This window comes from Triticum aestivum, chromosome 5A (genome assembly GCF_018294505.1).
Source record: "Triticum aestivum cultivar Chinese Spring chromosome 5A, IWGSC CS RefSeq v2.1, whole genome shotgun sequence".
NCBI lineage: Eukaryota > Viridiplantae > Streptophyta > Magnoliopsida > Poales > Poaceae > Triticum > Triticum aestivum.
The window spans coordinates 425,906,821-425,923,550 of NC_057806.1; positions in this window are offsets into that span (position 1 = coordinate 425,906,821).

Here is a 16,730-nt window from a genome sequence, read left to right on the forward strand (position 1 = left end):
TAGCTGGCTAGCCAGATGCAGCACCAGCGACCCCAGTACATCCGAAGTTAGAGATGGAAATGGGAAATCACGGTGCAACAGCAATAACAAACGCCGGAATAAAGAAGACAACACGAAGAGCACGACAGTAAACGCCGGATTCAAAAGCTCTCGGCCAGGTCAGCAAAAGCCACCCTCTAAAGGCGCCAGAGACGAACTGTCCAGCCTAAACAAAATTCTGGACCAAATATGTCAGATCCATAGGGGAACAAAAGAAATTTCCACTAGAAGTCAAAACAGTAAACGTGTTACACGTGATCAAGGGAAGAAACAAAACAACACTCCCAGAAAAATATGCCTAAGGGCCTATCACCGCGGAGTCCTGCCACTGGTCGTCTCAACCGATCACTTTCGACCATCGTGATTACTCAGCAAGTATCCGGCATGCAGGATGGGCTGCCCTAGTATTAGACCCAATAATTGATGGATACCACTTCACACGAGTCCTGATGGACGGTGGCAGCAGTCTAAACCTGATATACCAGGATACAATCCGCGAAATGGGGATAGACCCAGCGAAAATTTGCCATAGCAATACTACCTTTAAAGGAGTAACGCCAGGCCCAGGGGCTCATTGCACGGGCTCCCTGCTACTAAAGGTTATATTCGGCTTCCCCGATAACTTCCGTAGCGAACATTTAACCTTCCACATCGCTCTGTTCCAAAGTGGCTATCAAGCACTACTTGGACGCGAAGCTTTTGCTCGCTTTAATGCAATACCACATTACGCTTCCCTGACGCTCAATATGCCCGGTCCACGTGGCATCATTACAGTGAACGAAAGTATTAAGCGATCTTTGCACGCCGAAGAGAGTGCGGCTGCCTTGGCAGCCGCACACTAAAAACGGCTTCACCAACTAAAGAATTTAACAGGTCGTCAAGACCACGGACACAGTTAGACGAGTCCGGCGCAGCTATATGTAATTCATACCGGTCACACCCCTATTACAATTACAAGGGGCTCAACGTGCGCAGACAAGTGGCAATTTTTACTCATCTTGAATTATACATGGTTTCTTTAAAAACTATCTCTCTGCACGACAACTTTTTCACCTAAAATCCTCTCTTTTACAGATGACCATCGTGCTACACCCGTCCAGGATACGGCACAACGGAGACACAGGCGCAGACGTGCAGCAGGGACCCGTTCCAAGGATTCTTTTTAGATTAAGACCCTGCGTAAACCTTTTTTACTGTCTCTTGTTGATACACATCCTCTGAATTCTCAGCACAATTGAGAAGGATGCTGACATCTTGGCATGTGGCCACGTCAGAACAATGCACGTACCTGGACACAAGGGGCTTCTTACAAAGGGCACTATTTAGGCCCGGTTTATACCATAAAGACCGAATACCTTAGGGAGTGTTCGGCGTCGCGAGTTTGGCCTTATATGCATCAGCTCTGAATCATTGTCTTTGGTCAAATGTTGGGTTTGCCCGGCTCCTGTGTTTTGGTGCCTTGCGTTCCGCTTTATCGGCTAAGGTAGCACCAGGAGAACTACTGCGATTGTGCCCTGGTTCATCTGGACGAGCACCTAGTAGAGAAAGCCGAAAACTGACTGTCATGATATAGAGTGAGACTGGTCAACCACTCGATGACCTATCGGAATGTTAGAATTCCTCCACCTTAACGAAGGGCCGTTTTCCGGCCAGGCATGTACGCACCCCGAGATCGGGAGAGTGCGGAGCCACCAGGGGCTATCTAGTAGCCCCACTGTCAAACTCCTATGGCTAAGTGAAAGTGTTAAAGCATTATAGTCCGGTTGCCTCGTTCGCTACTCTATCACCTCCTTAATAGGACCAAGACGTTGGGTTAAGTGTGAACACGCGTTTCTCGCGAGAACCTCCGCATTATATGCGTGGGGGTTGAAGCCGACGGCTGCAATCTTTCAGGTTATACACATGTATACATAAACGGCCGCACAAGAGGCATCATACTACTTTCACGCAAAAGTATAAACATAGCCTTATAAAATTTTATAAAAGCATTGTGCTTACAATGAGAATACATATCACTCAAACATAATATTCTTCGAGCACTGGGCCTCTATCAAACGAGCACCCTCGAGAACCTCCTCGAAATAGTGCTCGGCAGCCACTCGGCCTATGGCCGAACCCTGCGCCGCAACAGTGGTAGCGTCCATCTCCACCCAGTATGCTTTAACACGGGCAAGGGCCATCCGCGAGCCTTCTATGCATGCCGACCTCTTCATCGCATTAATGCGCGGCACCGCACCAAGGAACTGCTACACTAAGCTGAAATAGCTATTCGGCTATGGCTTTTCCGGCCATAGCTGATCCACAACAGACCTCATGGCGAGTTCGGACAACCTATTCAGTTCGGCCCATTCGGCTAGATGGCCAGTCAATGAAAGAGGATGCTCTGGAACATTGACTTGCGACCAGAACAACTTGTCCACTTCACGATCTGTTTGACCTTGGAAGTACTTGGCCGCATCGGCAGCGCTCGCCGCCAAATCCATATACACATCTACCGAAATCCACAGCCGATCCAGAGGGGCATACCGTGGATCTCCTAACTTCCTCCATAACATAAAGGGCTTCCCAACCGCAATATCCCCGGCTTCCCGCAGCTCCTCCTTCTTCGCTCTCATAGTAGAACGGGTGTCTTTGTCCGCCATCATGGACTTCTCAAGGTCCGTTGCCTTCGCTCGGTTTTCTTTTTCAAGGACCCGACAACGGTCGGCAGTGTCTTTTAATTCTACGGCCATCTTGGCCATCTTCTCTTGGCTCTCGCAATGTGCGGCCTTCTCGGCTTTCAACTCTTCGGCCGCCTTCAAAGCAACCACATTACTAATCCTCGCTTGTTCCTTGGCTCAGGCAAGTTCTGCCCACAAGGTTTCCACGGTGGCAGCTCCATCTGCAGTCACAACATATTAAAGATACTGGCATCATGTTGCTCTTACTATGTGGCGTTCACCAGATAATAACACTTACCCTGTGCCTCGTCTAGCCTCTTGTTAACAAGCTCGATGTCGGTGTCTGCCGCATCCAGTTGTTGTTTTAATTTGGCAAACTCACTAGTCTGGCTAGCCACCGGAGCTTCCACCACCTGCACATAGGGGCAGTCTGGTTATTGCCTGGGACTATGATCCTCTGTTCGCCGCCATTCTCGACGACAACCAGAGTCTCAGGGGCTACTATCTACACAGGGCACACCTAACATGTGCAGTACTATCACATATTATCCCACGTACCTCAAAGCCTGTCAGTAGACTCATAAAGGCTTCATGTAATCCGCTTTCGGTGGACGAAATTCTCTCCATCACCGTACCCATTAGCGTACGGTGTTCTTCTGAGATGGCCGCTCGCCCCACCAGCTCCCTCAGAACGTCCGATCACATACCAGACGGTGCCGGACTCTTTTGTTTGCTCTCTCCGGGAGCCGGACGCTGGGGACTTCGGGGGTCTATGGGATTATCTTCTGGCCTCACCGGATCCGGAGAGGCCCTCCGTGACGACACTTCGCGGTCGCCCGCTTCTTGAGCGGAGGAGTCCGGGGGAGGCGTTTCGCTCTCCATCATCTCTAGAAGAAGATCCCCCGAAGATGAGCTCAGCTGAGAGGGGCTAAGGCCCGAACTGCAAGATATATGTGGTGGTTATTTTCTCAGAAAAAAATAGCATACCTTCACTATTAAAGTATTTTGGATCACTTACGACTCGTTGGAGGGCTGATCCCCCCGCGGACTTTGTGCGGCAAAAGCACCCCCCGAGGCAGGACCCTCTGTGGGAGACTTCTTCTCCCGTTTGGAGGCCTCGGCTTCCGGATCCTCGGAAGCAGTCCTTTTCCTCCCCCGGTTATCCTCCTTCATGGAGACGCTCATTCCCTTGGTTGGAACTGGAAGCGATGGGGGCTCGCGTCCGCCCGTATTATCCCCCCCGTATCTTCCTTCGAGGGCTCCGGGCAAGGTGCGACCTCGAGCATCTTTTCCAATACCGGGTTTTCCAAACCCTCAGGGAGGGGGGCCAAACACCGAATCATCTTCGCCTTTGTTAGCCAGTCCTGGTCAAAGAGCGATCTCAGAAATAACTTCATGATGAATAAAAGACAGTGTGTTCGGCCAAAGGATTTCTTACGTGTTCGGCGGCACGGTTACTGCTCAGGCACACGTCCTCGGTAATATCCGGACACTCTACTTGAGGTCCGAAGAATGACTTGTACATCTCCTCGTGCGTCAGGCCGAGGAAACTTTGAATGGCACGCGGTCCCTCTGGGTTGAACTAACACAAGCGAAGGGGCCAGCGTTTGCAAGGCTAGACTTGACAAACCAGCATAACTTGTATTACCACAACCAAATTAAAATCTCCCTCGAAGAGATCTCGAATGCGGCTTTGCAGTATAGGCACATCCTTGGCTGGACCCCAGCTCAGACCTCTGCTAATCCATGACATCAGTTGTGGTGGGGGGCCCGAGCGGAAAGCGGGGGCAGCCGCCCACTTGGCACTTCTGGGATCCGTGATGTAAAACCACTCCCGTTGCCATAATTCAGACACCTGTGGAAAGGAACCTTTCGGCCATGGAGCTCCTGCCATCTTGCCTATTAATGCACCTCCGCACGCTGCATGTTGCCCCTCGATCATCTTCGGCCTCACTTCAAAGGTCTTGAGCCACAGGCCGAAGTGAGGGGTAATGCGGAGGAAGGCCTCACACACGACACTAAATGTCGAGATGTGGAGAAAGGAGTCCGGAGCTAGATCATGGAAATCTAGCCCATAATAGAACATCAAGCCCCTGACGAAGGGATCCAGAGTGAGGCCTAGGCCTCGGAGGAAGTGGGAGACGAACACGACATTCTCATTGGGTTCGGGAGAAGGGATGACCTGCCCTCGAGCAGGCAGCCGATGCGAAACCTCGGCGGTCAGGTATCTGGCCTCCCTCAATTTCTTGATGTCCTCTTCCGTAACGGAGGAGGGCATCCATCGGCCTTGAAGGCTGGATCCGGACATGATTGAAGATCCGGAGCACCTAACCTGGGCTTTGGGTGTTAGAACTCGAGGCGGGGGAAGGGTCCGATTTAGCACGAGAGGGAAAAAGCAAAAACCTTGTCCCTTTATAAAGAGGGTAAATATCAAGCGTCCTCTCCGTAGCCGTTTAGGACTTGCCTATAATCTAGGAGTTCTAGACACGGTTGGGTTACCCACAACCGCATTAATGAGAATCACGTAATTGGGGGAACACGATCTCTGCTTTGACAAGACGTGTCAAGAAACCGCCTCGCGTTATGAGTGGAGCTGGCTGAAGAAAAATGGTTTGAATAATCACCGGGCCATGACATAACGTCATGCTGCCAAAACAAGTCAGCAAATTGAATTTGCGAAAATATTATTCTCTTTATGGCGGTATGTGGAACTTATTTTGCAGGGTCAGACACTATCCTTGTATTCAAATTCTTCTGTGATGTATTCGGAGAAGGAACCCGCCTTGCAATGCCGAAGACAATACTGCGCGTCAGACTCATCGTCATTGAAGCCTGGTTCAGGGGCTACTGAGGGAGTCCTGAATTAGGGGGTCTCCGGACAGCCGGACTATCTCCATTGGTCAAACTGTTAGACTATGAAGATACAAGATTGAAGACTTCGTCTCGTGTCCGGATGGGACTCTACTTGGCGTGGAAGGCAAGCTAGGAAATACGGATATGGATATCTCCTCCTTTGTAACCGACCTTGTGTAACCCTAACCCTCTCCGATGTCTATATAAACCGAAGGGTTTTAGTCCGTAGGACAACAACCATAACATACAATCATACCATAGGCTAGCTTCTAGGGTTTAGCCTCTCCGATCTCGTGGTAGATCTACTCTTGTACTACCCATATCATCAATATTAATCAAGCAGGATGTAGGGTTTTACCTCTATCAAGAGGGCCTGAACGTGGGTAAAACATCGTGTCCCCCACCTCCTGTTACCATCCGGCCTAGACGCACAGTTCGGGACCCCCTACCCGAGATCCGCCGGTTTTGACACCGACAGTCAACAAGACCACCAGTTTCAAGAAAAAGGGTAAAGGGAAGAAGGGGAACTTCAAGAAGAACGACAAGAAAGTTGCTGCTCAAGTGAATAAGCCCAAGTCTGGACCTAAGCCTGAGACTGAGTGCTTCTACTGCAAAGGGACTGGCCACTGGAAGCGGAACTGCCCCAAGTATTTGGCGAAGAAGAAGGATGGCATAGTGAAAGGTATATTTGATATACATGTTATTGATGTGTACCTTACTAATGCTCGCAGTAGTGCCTGGGTATTTGATACTAGTTCTGTTGCTAATATTTGCAACTTGAAACAGGGGCTACAGATTAAGCAAATATTGGCTAAGGACGAGGTGACGATGCGCGTGGGAAATGGTTCCAAAGTCGATGTGACCACCGTCGGCACGCTACCTCTACATCTACCTTCGAGATTAGTTGTTATTTGGTGCCAGCGTTGAGCATGAACATTATATCTGGATTTTGTTTGATGCGAGACGGTTATTCATTTAAATCAGAGAATAATGGTTGTTCTATTTATATGAATAATATCTGTTATGGTCATGCACCCTTGATGAGTGGTCTGTTTTTACTAAATCTTGATAGTAGTGATACACATGTTCATAGTATTGAAGCCAAAAGATATAAGTTTAATAATGATAGTGCAACTTATTTGTGGCACTGCCATTTAGGTCATATTGGTGTAAAGCGCATGAAGAAACTCCATGCCGATGGGCTTTTGGAATCATTTGGTTATGAATCACTTGATGCTTGCGAACCATGCCTCATGGGCAAGATGACTAAGACTCCGTTCTCCGGAACAATGGAGCGAGCAACATACTTGTTGGAAATAATACATACTGATGTATGCAGTCCGATGAGTGTTGATGCTCGCAGGGGGTATCATTATTTTCTTACCTTCATAGATGATTTGAGCAGATATGGGTGTATCTACTTGATGAAACATAAGTCTGAAACATTTGAAAAGTTGAAAGAATTTTAGAGTGAAGTGGAAAATCATCATAACAAGAAAATTAAGTTTCTATGATCTGATCGTGGAGGAGAATATTTGAGTTACGAGTTTAGTCTTCATTAGAAACAATGCGGAATAGTTTCGCAACTCACGCCACCTGGAACACCACAACGTAATGATGTGTCCGAACATCGTGACCGCACTTTATTAGATATGGTGCGATCTATGATGTCTCTCACAGATTTACCGCTATCATTTTGGGGTTACGCTTTAGAGGCGGTTGCATTCACGTTAAATAGGGCACCATTGAAATCCGTTGAGACGACATCGTATGAACTGTGGTTTGGCAAGAAACCCAAGTTGTCATTTCTTAAAGTTTGGGGATGCGATGCTTATGTGAAAAAGTTTCAACCTGATAAGCTCGAACCCAAATCGAAGAAATGTGTCTTCATAGGATACTTAAAGGAGACTGTTGGGTACACCTTCTATCACAGATCCGAAGGCAAGATATTCGTTGCTAAGAATGGATCCTTTCTAGAGAAGGAGTTTCTCTCGAAAGAAGTGAGTGGGAGTAAAGTAGAACTTGACGAGGTAATTGTACCTACTCCCTTATTGGAAAGTAGTTCATCACAGAAATCAGTTCTAGTGATTCCTACACCAGTAAGTGAGGAAGCTAATGATGATGATCATGAAACTTCTGATCAAATTACTACTGAACCTCGTAGGTCAACCAGAGTAAGATCCGCACGAGAGTGGCACGGTAATCCTGTTCTAGAGGTCATGTTACTTGACCATGACGAACCTACGAACTATGAGGAAGCAATGATGAGCCCATATTCTGCAAAATGGCTTGAGGCCATGAAATCTGAGATGGGATCCATGTATGAGAACAAAGTGTGGACTTTGGTTGACTTGCCGGATGATCGACAAGCAATAAAGAATAAATGGATCTTCAAGAAGAAGACTGACATTGACGGTAATATTACTATATACAAAGCTCGACACGTTGCGAAAGGTTTTTGACAAGTTCAAGAAGTTGACTACGATGAGACCTTGTCACCCGTAGCGATGCTTAAGTCCGTCCGAATCATGTTAGCAATTACCGCATTTTATGGTTATGAAATTTGGCAAATGGATGTCAAAACTACATTCCTTAATGGATATCTTAAAGAAGAGTTGTATATGATGCAACCAGAAGGTTTTGTCGATCCAAAAGGTGCTAACAAAGTGTGCAAGCTCCAGCGATCCATTTATGGACTGGTGCAAGCCTCTCGGAGTTCGAATATACGCTTTGATAGTGTGATCAAAGCATATGGTTTTATACAGACTTTTGGAGAAGCCTGTCTTTACAAGAAAGTGAGTGGGAACTTTGTAGCATTTCTGATATTATATGTAGATGACATATTGTTGAATGGAAATGATACTGAATTTCTGAATAGCATAAAAGGATACTTGAATCAGAAATTTTCAATGAAAGACCTCGGTGAAGCTGCTTATATATTGGAATCAAGATCTATAGAGATAGATCAAGAAGCTTAATTGGACTTTCACAAAACACATTGACGGTGTCCTGGATTAGGGAGTACTCACCACGTCGTCTCCCGATCTGTTAGATTGGGCCGAGGACCCTCATGGCCGTATACTCATGGGTTAGTTCGGACAACTGCCGCATATAAGGAAGATTCCATAAGACTTGACGATCAAGACAAGGACTTCTCCCCACCGGCGTATTCGGCTAGGACTCTTGTTATCCTAGGCCTCTGGTGCATTATATAAACCGAGGCCAGGCTAGTCGATAAATTATATACATACAATCATACCGTAGGCTAGCTTCTAGGGTTTAGCCTCTCTGATCTCGTGGTAGATCTACTCTTGTACTACCCATATCATCAATATTAATCAAGCAAGACGTAGTGTTTTACCTCCATCAAGAGGGCCCGAACCTGGGTAAAACATAGTGTCCCCTGCCTCCTGTTACCATCCGGCCTAGACGCACAGTTCGGGACCCCCTACCCGAGATCCGCCGGTTTTGACACCGACATTGGTGCTTTCATTGAGTGTTCCGCTGTGTGATCGACAAAAGGATCGATGGCTCACCTGCAGATCAACTATGACTTCGGCATCTTCGTCACCAGCTCGACCAGTCACCTTGGTTCAACAAAGAACCGCGCCCCGTGTTCGGATCACCATGTTCGGACGAGGGCCTTCATCAAACATCAACTCCGATCTCTATCAAGATCATGGAGGAATTATCCATGGAGCTCGGGGGCTCAACGTCAACATTGCCCTCAAGCGACTGTGCTGTTTTTCTGGACAGTGAACTCGTATTTGCCGCCACCACCTCCTCGAGTATCGCTTTGATGATCGCTTTGGTGGAATTGTGCGGAATTGAGTATACAACAATCCTGAAAAATTTCGTCGAGTTTCGATGGAGGAATCTCTGGCAATCCACGACATACCGGAGCCCTGTCAAATCTGGACGGGAATCTGGATGAGTTTAGGGCGTGGTGTGCAGCTTCTAGCTCGGACGTCCTTTGGAAGATCCAACCGTTGATCAGCTGCGGAATTCCTATATCTACCACCTCTCAAAATTTCAGCTCGATCCGACCGTCCAAACTCTGGGAACCTTCCGATTAGTGCATCACTTTTCGGATCTGTTTTCTACGCGAAAACGAATCCGACCCGAGTTCGTCTTTTTTTATGAATGGGATTTCGGACATCCCTTTTGAAGGAAGTTTTGTATGGGGTATTGTGTTTTGTTCCAGAACACATCCCACTAAGTTTAAGATTTTTTTGAACATGATCTTCAACATCATGCTGTTGTCAAACCAGTCTGGCAATATTGCTCCACGGCTGCCGACCTGTGCTAGACACGTCGTCACTTTGTTGAGCCGAGCTCAACTTCTTCGGATCACCATCTCGGCAAGCCGAATAAGAGTCCGACATCGCGAAGGATAAATCATCACCAACATCGCCGCCCCATGGATTACACTGAGCGGGCATACCGGCATCGCCGCATGGTCGCTTCATCAAGCCGACATCGACCACGTCACGACCTGCATCGGCAGGGCCGCACAATTGCTTCTTCAAGCTGGTGCCCATCACGCCGACCTACTTCGACTCATCGGCTGACATCGAGGCTTCGACATCTCGGCTGGACCGGGGGCTTCGCCATCTCTTCATCAACCTACTCCGGACACTTCGGCGTCACTAGCCGACCAGCTCCGTCACGTTAGCTGGGCCGAGGGCTTTGCCTCGGCGAGCCAACCTTTGTCAGCATTGTCATGCCGTCGTTTTATCGCCCATCAGGCAATGGGTGTGCGGATCGAGTCCCGATTTTGGGAATCACCTTCCTTTGGATTGCTACAACAAATAAACCAGGTGCTATTAATCCCAGTATTTTTTACTTGTTTGGGTTCATTTTTTCCAAGGAATTATTACTCTGGTTTGTCCATCATATGTACACAGGTCTATCAAATGGTGGCCACATTAACGACAGTCGCATGGTGGTTCGGTCAGTTTCCGTACATAGTCCGGCGAACGCCGCATCCGGAGCTCGGACCGACCTGTGAGTTCAGGCTTTTCCACGCCTTTACCGCATCACACCGACGCCCTGCATCGACATTGACTTCAGCGCCATGCCATATTTCTTTTATTACTCACTTTGCATAAATTATTTATTATGCAATGATTTTTTTAATTATCATAATTACTATTATCTCCGGTTTGCACTATTTTTTGCATAGGAAAATGATCCGGGGACTTCGGTGTCACTATGCCGGTCTGCATTGACCGTGCTATGTCACCACTTCGGCGTGTCGAGCTCTCCGCTCCGCCACCTCGGGACCGGCTTGGGGGATGGAACCTTGCCCCACATCAAGCTCGGACCGCGTCATCAATACCGAACACATTAACCAGCTAAGTCACTTTCATGCTCAAAGCTTTAATTTCTAACTTGTGTTCGGTTCGACCAAGCATTATACTTTTTTGGAAAAAAGTTGCTTGTAAAAAATTTCTTTGTCCAAACTTTGTTTGTGACGCATAAATTCAAATACCCAATTCATTTGGGGGCTTCCTTCATGAAGCTTTTCCTCTTGCATATGATTATACTTATACGGCTTCATTCCTTGTTCGTGTATTACGCCACAATATGCACCATATTGACTTAAGCGATTTGCAAGCTGGGTTGCCTCGCTCCTATGTTTACCCCTACATTCCTGATTGTTCGGCTAGGGAGTAAAGGGAGCACCTCTGCGATTGCCATGATCGGGTCATCCGAGCCGGACCTCAGACTGGGTGAAACCGAAAGCTAGCACTCTTATAGTTTTCAATGATGGTCGGCACACAACAGAACTCATGAGTACAAAAAATCTATTGCACAAGTCTCATAATAACAATGAGCACCGAAGAAAGGTATCGGTGGGGGTACTATTTTCTTCGAAGATGCTTCTTACACTTCGCAGTAATATAGCATAAGTTCTGTGAGCGCGCTTTGTCTGTTACAGCCTTATGGCCTGATTGCCTGGTTATTGGAAACACCGTCGATATTCTCTACAGATGGAGTACATAACACTTTTCGGTCCTTGACCAAAGAGGGAGAAGCCGACGGTCGGTTAAGACGCGTTTAAAGTTTGGTTGAACATAGATATGATATAAGTACTTCGATACATGCAATCATTCTTTTACCCAAGTCACTTGGGGGCTCTTCAATTTATATGAGCCGTTTTATGATAAGTGTTCTTCTTCTTAATTAGTCGTTGCAAAGTTTTATTATTATTATTATCTATCACACCTTTTTTCGACACGAGCATGTGGTCACTAGCCGGGGAGCCTAATTTCTCTCTTAAAGCCGCTAGAGTTTAGTTTGCTAAACTGGCCTAATGAGAAGTACTCCGCCCTCGGGATAGGAGGTTGAAGCCGTAGGCCGACCCGCTTGAAGTCTTGAGATAGGATGTATCATGTTAAAGCACGATAGAAGCACTTCTTTTGCTAAGGCCAATTTTCGGATTAGCACCGAACTCTTGATCTTGTTCGGACGTCAAGTTTTTACGGACGTTTTTTGGTTTTCCAAGCTTATGGCACTTTTAAACTATTTGTGTGTTTTCAGCACAAGTCTCGCAGTGCAACGCCGGACACCTTTAGAGATTCGGCAAAAACATTCTCAGATATTGCTATATATGCATCGGTTTCGAATTGTGTCTTCGGTCAATAGTTGGGTTGCCCGGCTCCTGCGCTTGACTCCTACGTTCCGCTTTGTTCAGTTAGGTGTGCAAAGGGAGAACCACTACGATTGTGCTTCCAGCTCACATGGTTAAGCACCTTAGTGGAGAAAGCCGAAAACTGACTGTCACAATAAGCGTAAACTGGTCAGCGATCCGATGACGGTGTTAAATGATGGGCCATTCATAACAATGGCCGGAGTGTTTACGGCTTGACCTCGACTATCGCCGAACACTACCGGGGGCTATTAACTGGCCTCCCAAACTAAATCCTCGATAGTTTGCTCTTACATTGGAGCTGAGGTTTCATGATCATGCTTAGCATGACAACCCAAAGAAAGGAACCGATAGTGGGACTATTTTCTTTGGAAGACATTTCTTCTGTTAAACAGTAATATAACATATCTCTCTCCGTACCTTTGTTTATAAAACCGTGTGGTCAGATTGCCTTGTTTGTCGTAAATCTTTGCCCTCATAAAGGCTTTATAAAGTAGGACAAACACTCCTCGGCTACTGGCCGAGGAGGTGGAAGCCGATGGTCGGTCAACAAAGTTTTGTACAATGCGGATCCGAGCATTAATGACGTAAAGTACTTGGATACATAGAGTCATTACACATAATTTGTGATTTTACTATGGATATCGATCCTTAATTCGGCCACCGTGCCCGCATTAAGGCTCGGGGCTACTGGGCTTCGGGCTTATTATTTACAAATATTAAAGGGGCACATCGATCCCCTGATCTGGTGTTGCCACCCGACCAGTGTCTCGGGGGCTACTGCATTGCATGTTCAATGCAGAAAATTTTATGTGCAATATAGTTTCCGAGGAGATTTTGATCCTCAGATTGGTCGGCCGCACCCAACCTGAGTCTGGAGGACTGAGCACACCGCTTTTAGTGTCCCGAAGTATTCTGCCGAGCTAGGACTTGATCCTCAGGACGATTTTGCAAATCAACCTGAGTCTCAATGGCTACTGGGATCAGCGGTCTTATGTCATTCTTCATGTGCATCTCGGGTTTTAGACCGATACCCACCTTGAGGGCTACTGGCTATATATCTCGGCAGAGAATAAATTGCACCAATCAAAAATATTGACAAAAATCGGCCCACGTTCGGGGTGGTGCACCACCTCGGAAGCAGTCTGGCATAAAGCTCGGGCGCTAGTGGCTGGCTCCATAGAGGGCATTTCCGGCATTAAGCTCGGCTAAACTCCTTCAACTTTTTTGAACCAAGGTGATTTATGACACGTCGGATATAGTTCGGTGTTGGAGCTCGGATACAGTCGGGCGTTGGAGCTTGGACATAGTCTGGCCTTGGAGTTCGGATACAGTCCGCGTTGGAGCTTGGACATAGTCCGGCGTTGGAGCTCGGACACATTCCGGCGTTGGAGCTCGGAAGCGGTCCGACATTGGTGCTCGGCTGCAAAAAATACCTCGAATGCAGTCTGGCGTTAGAGCTAGGACGCAAGAGGACACTGCCTCCCGGGAACAACTTCAAACCCGAGGTGTGGCATAAAAATGACAAGGCATTGATAAAGGCCGGAAACTTAAAGGGGCTCCTTGGATACCCGACGTGTAAACTCGTCGAATGCATTTCAGCGATCCTCAAGATTGAAGATGAGAAGATTTGTTGAGCCAGTTTTCAAGACCGACGACCGAAGATGAAGAACAGTTCGGAAGAATCGAGGAGCATCCCTAACTTGAAGACCGTTTCAGGGGCCTACTGACGGTGTCCTGGACTAGGGGGTACTCACCACGTCGTCTCCCGATCTGTTAGATTGGGCCGAGGACCCCCATGGCCGTATAGTCATGGGCCAGTTTGGACAGCTGCCACATACAAGGAAGATTCCACAAGACTTGGCGATCAAGACAAGGACTCCTCCCCACCAGCGTATTCGGCTAGGACTCTTGTTATCCTAGGCCTCTGGTGCATTATATAAACCGAGGCTAGGCTAGTCGATAGATTATATACATACAATCATACCATAGGCTAGCTTCTAGGGTTTAGCCTCTCCGATCTCGTGGTAGATCTACTCTTGTACTACCCATATCATCAATATTAATCAAGCAGGACGTAGGGTTTTACCTCCATCAAGAGGGCCCGAACCTGGGTAAAACATAGTGTCCCCTGCCTCCTGTTACCATCCGGCCTAGACGCACAGTTCGGGACCCCCTATCCGAGATCCGCCGGTTTTGACACCGACACACGTACATTGATAAAGCTTTGAAGAAGTTCAAAATGGATCAAGCAAAGAAAGGGTTCTTGCCTGTGTTACAAGGTGTGAAGTTGAGTCAAACTCAATGCCCGACCACTGCAGAAGATAGAGAGGAAATGAAAGTCATTCCCTATGCTTCAGCCACAGGTTCTATCATGTATGCAATGTTGTGTACCAGACCTGATATGTGCCTTGCTATTAGTTTAGCTGGGAGGTACCAAAGTAATCCAGGAGTGGATCACTGAACAGCGGTTAAGAACATCCTGAAATACCTGAAAAGGACTAAGGATATGTTTCTCGTTTATGGAGGTGACTGATGTCTACTACACAACCTTCTTCTTGTAGACGTTGTTGGGCCTCCAAGTGCAGAGGTTTGTAGGACAGTAGCAAATTTGCCTCAAGTGGATGACCTAAGGTTTATCAATTTGTAGGAGGCGTAGGATGAAGATGGTCTCTCTCGAGCAACCCTGCAACCAAATAACAAAGAGTCTCTTGTGTCCCCAACACACCCAATACAATGGTAAATTGTATAGGTGCACTAGTTCGGCGAAGAGATGGTGATACAAGTGGTATATGGATAGTAGATAAAGGTATTTGTAATCTGAAATTATAAAAACAACAAGGTAACTAATGATAAAAGTGAGCGTAAACGGTATTGCAATGCGTTGAAACAAGGCCTAGGGTTCATACTTTCGCTAGTGCAAGTTCCCTCAACAATACTAACATAATTGGATCACATAAATATCCCAGAACACGCAACAAAGAGTCACTCCAAAGTCACTAATAGCAGAGAACAAACGAAGAGATTATGGTAGGGTACGAAACCACCTCAAAGTTATTCTTTCCAATCAATCTGTTGGTCTATTCCTATAAGTGTCACAAACAGCCCTAGAGTTCGTACTAGAATAATACCTTAAGACACAAATCAACCAAAACCCTAATGTCACCTAGATACTCCAATGTCACCTCAAGTATCCGTGGGTATGATTATTCGATATGTGTCACACAATCTCAGATTCATCTATTCAACCAACACAAAGGACCTCAAAGAGTGCCCCAAAGTTTCTACCAGAGAATCACGACGAAAACGTGTGCCAACCCCTATGCATAGGTTCATGGGCGGAACCCGCAAGTTGATCACCAAAACATACATCAAGTGAATCACGTGGTATCCCATTGTCACCACCGATACGAACGGCAAGACATACATCAAGTGTTCTCAAATCTTTAAAGACTCAATCCGATAAGGTAACTTCAAAGGGGAACTCAATTCATTACAAGAGAGTAGAGGGGAAGGAGAAACATAAGATCCAACTATAATAGCAAAGCTCGCGATACATCAAGATCGTGCCAAATCAAGAACACGAGAGAGAGAGAGATCAAACACACAGCTACTGGTACATACCCTTAGCCTCGAGGGAGAACTACTCCCTCCTTGTCATGGAGAGCACCGAGATGATGAAGATGGCCACCGGAGAGGGATTCCCCCTCCGGTAGGGTGCCGAAATGGGTCTAGATTGGCTTTCGGTGGCTACAGAGGCTTCTGGCGGTGGAACTCCTGATCTATTGTGCTCTCGGATGTTTTTAGGGTATATGGAGATATATAGGCGGAAGAAGTACGTCAGGGGAGCCACGAGGGGCCCACGAGGGTGGAGGGCGCGCCCAGGGGTTGGGCGCGCCCCCTACCTCGTGGCCTCCTTGAAGCTTCCCTTACATGGACTCCAAGTCTCCCGGGTTGCTTTCCTTCCAAAAATAAGTTCCGCGAAGTTTCAGGTCAATTGGACTTCGGTTGATTTTCCTTTCCTGCGATACTCTAAAACAAGGAAAAAACAGAAACTGGCATTGGGCTCTGGGTTAATAGGTTAGTCCCAAAAATCATATAAAATAGCATATAAATGCATATAAAACATCCAAGGTTGATAATATAATAGCATGGAACAATCAAAAATTATAGATATGTTGGAGACGTATCAGTGACAAAGAGCTCGTCGTAAACGGTTACATCGATGCAAGCTTTGACACTGGTCCGAATGACTCTAAGTCACAAACCGGATAGGTATTTTTATTGAATGGTGGAGCTGTTAGTTGGTGCAGTTCCAAGCAGAGCGTCGGGGTGGGATCTACGTGTGAAGCGGAGTACATAGCTGCTTCAGAAGCAGCAAATGAAGGAGTCTGGATGAAGGAGTTCATATCCGATCTAGGTGTAATACCTAGTGCATCGGGTCCAATGAAAATCTTTTGTGACAATATTGGTGCAATTGCCTTGGCAAAGGAATCCAAATTTCACAAGAGAACCAAGCACAT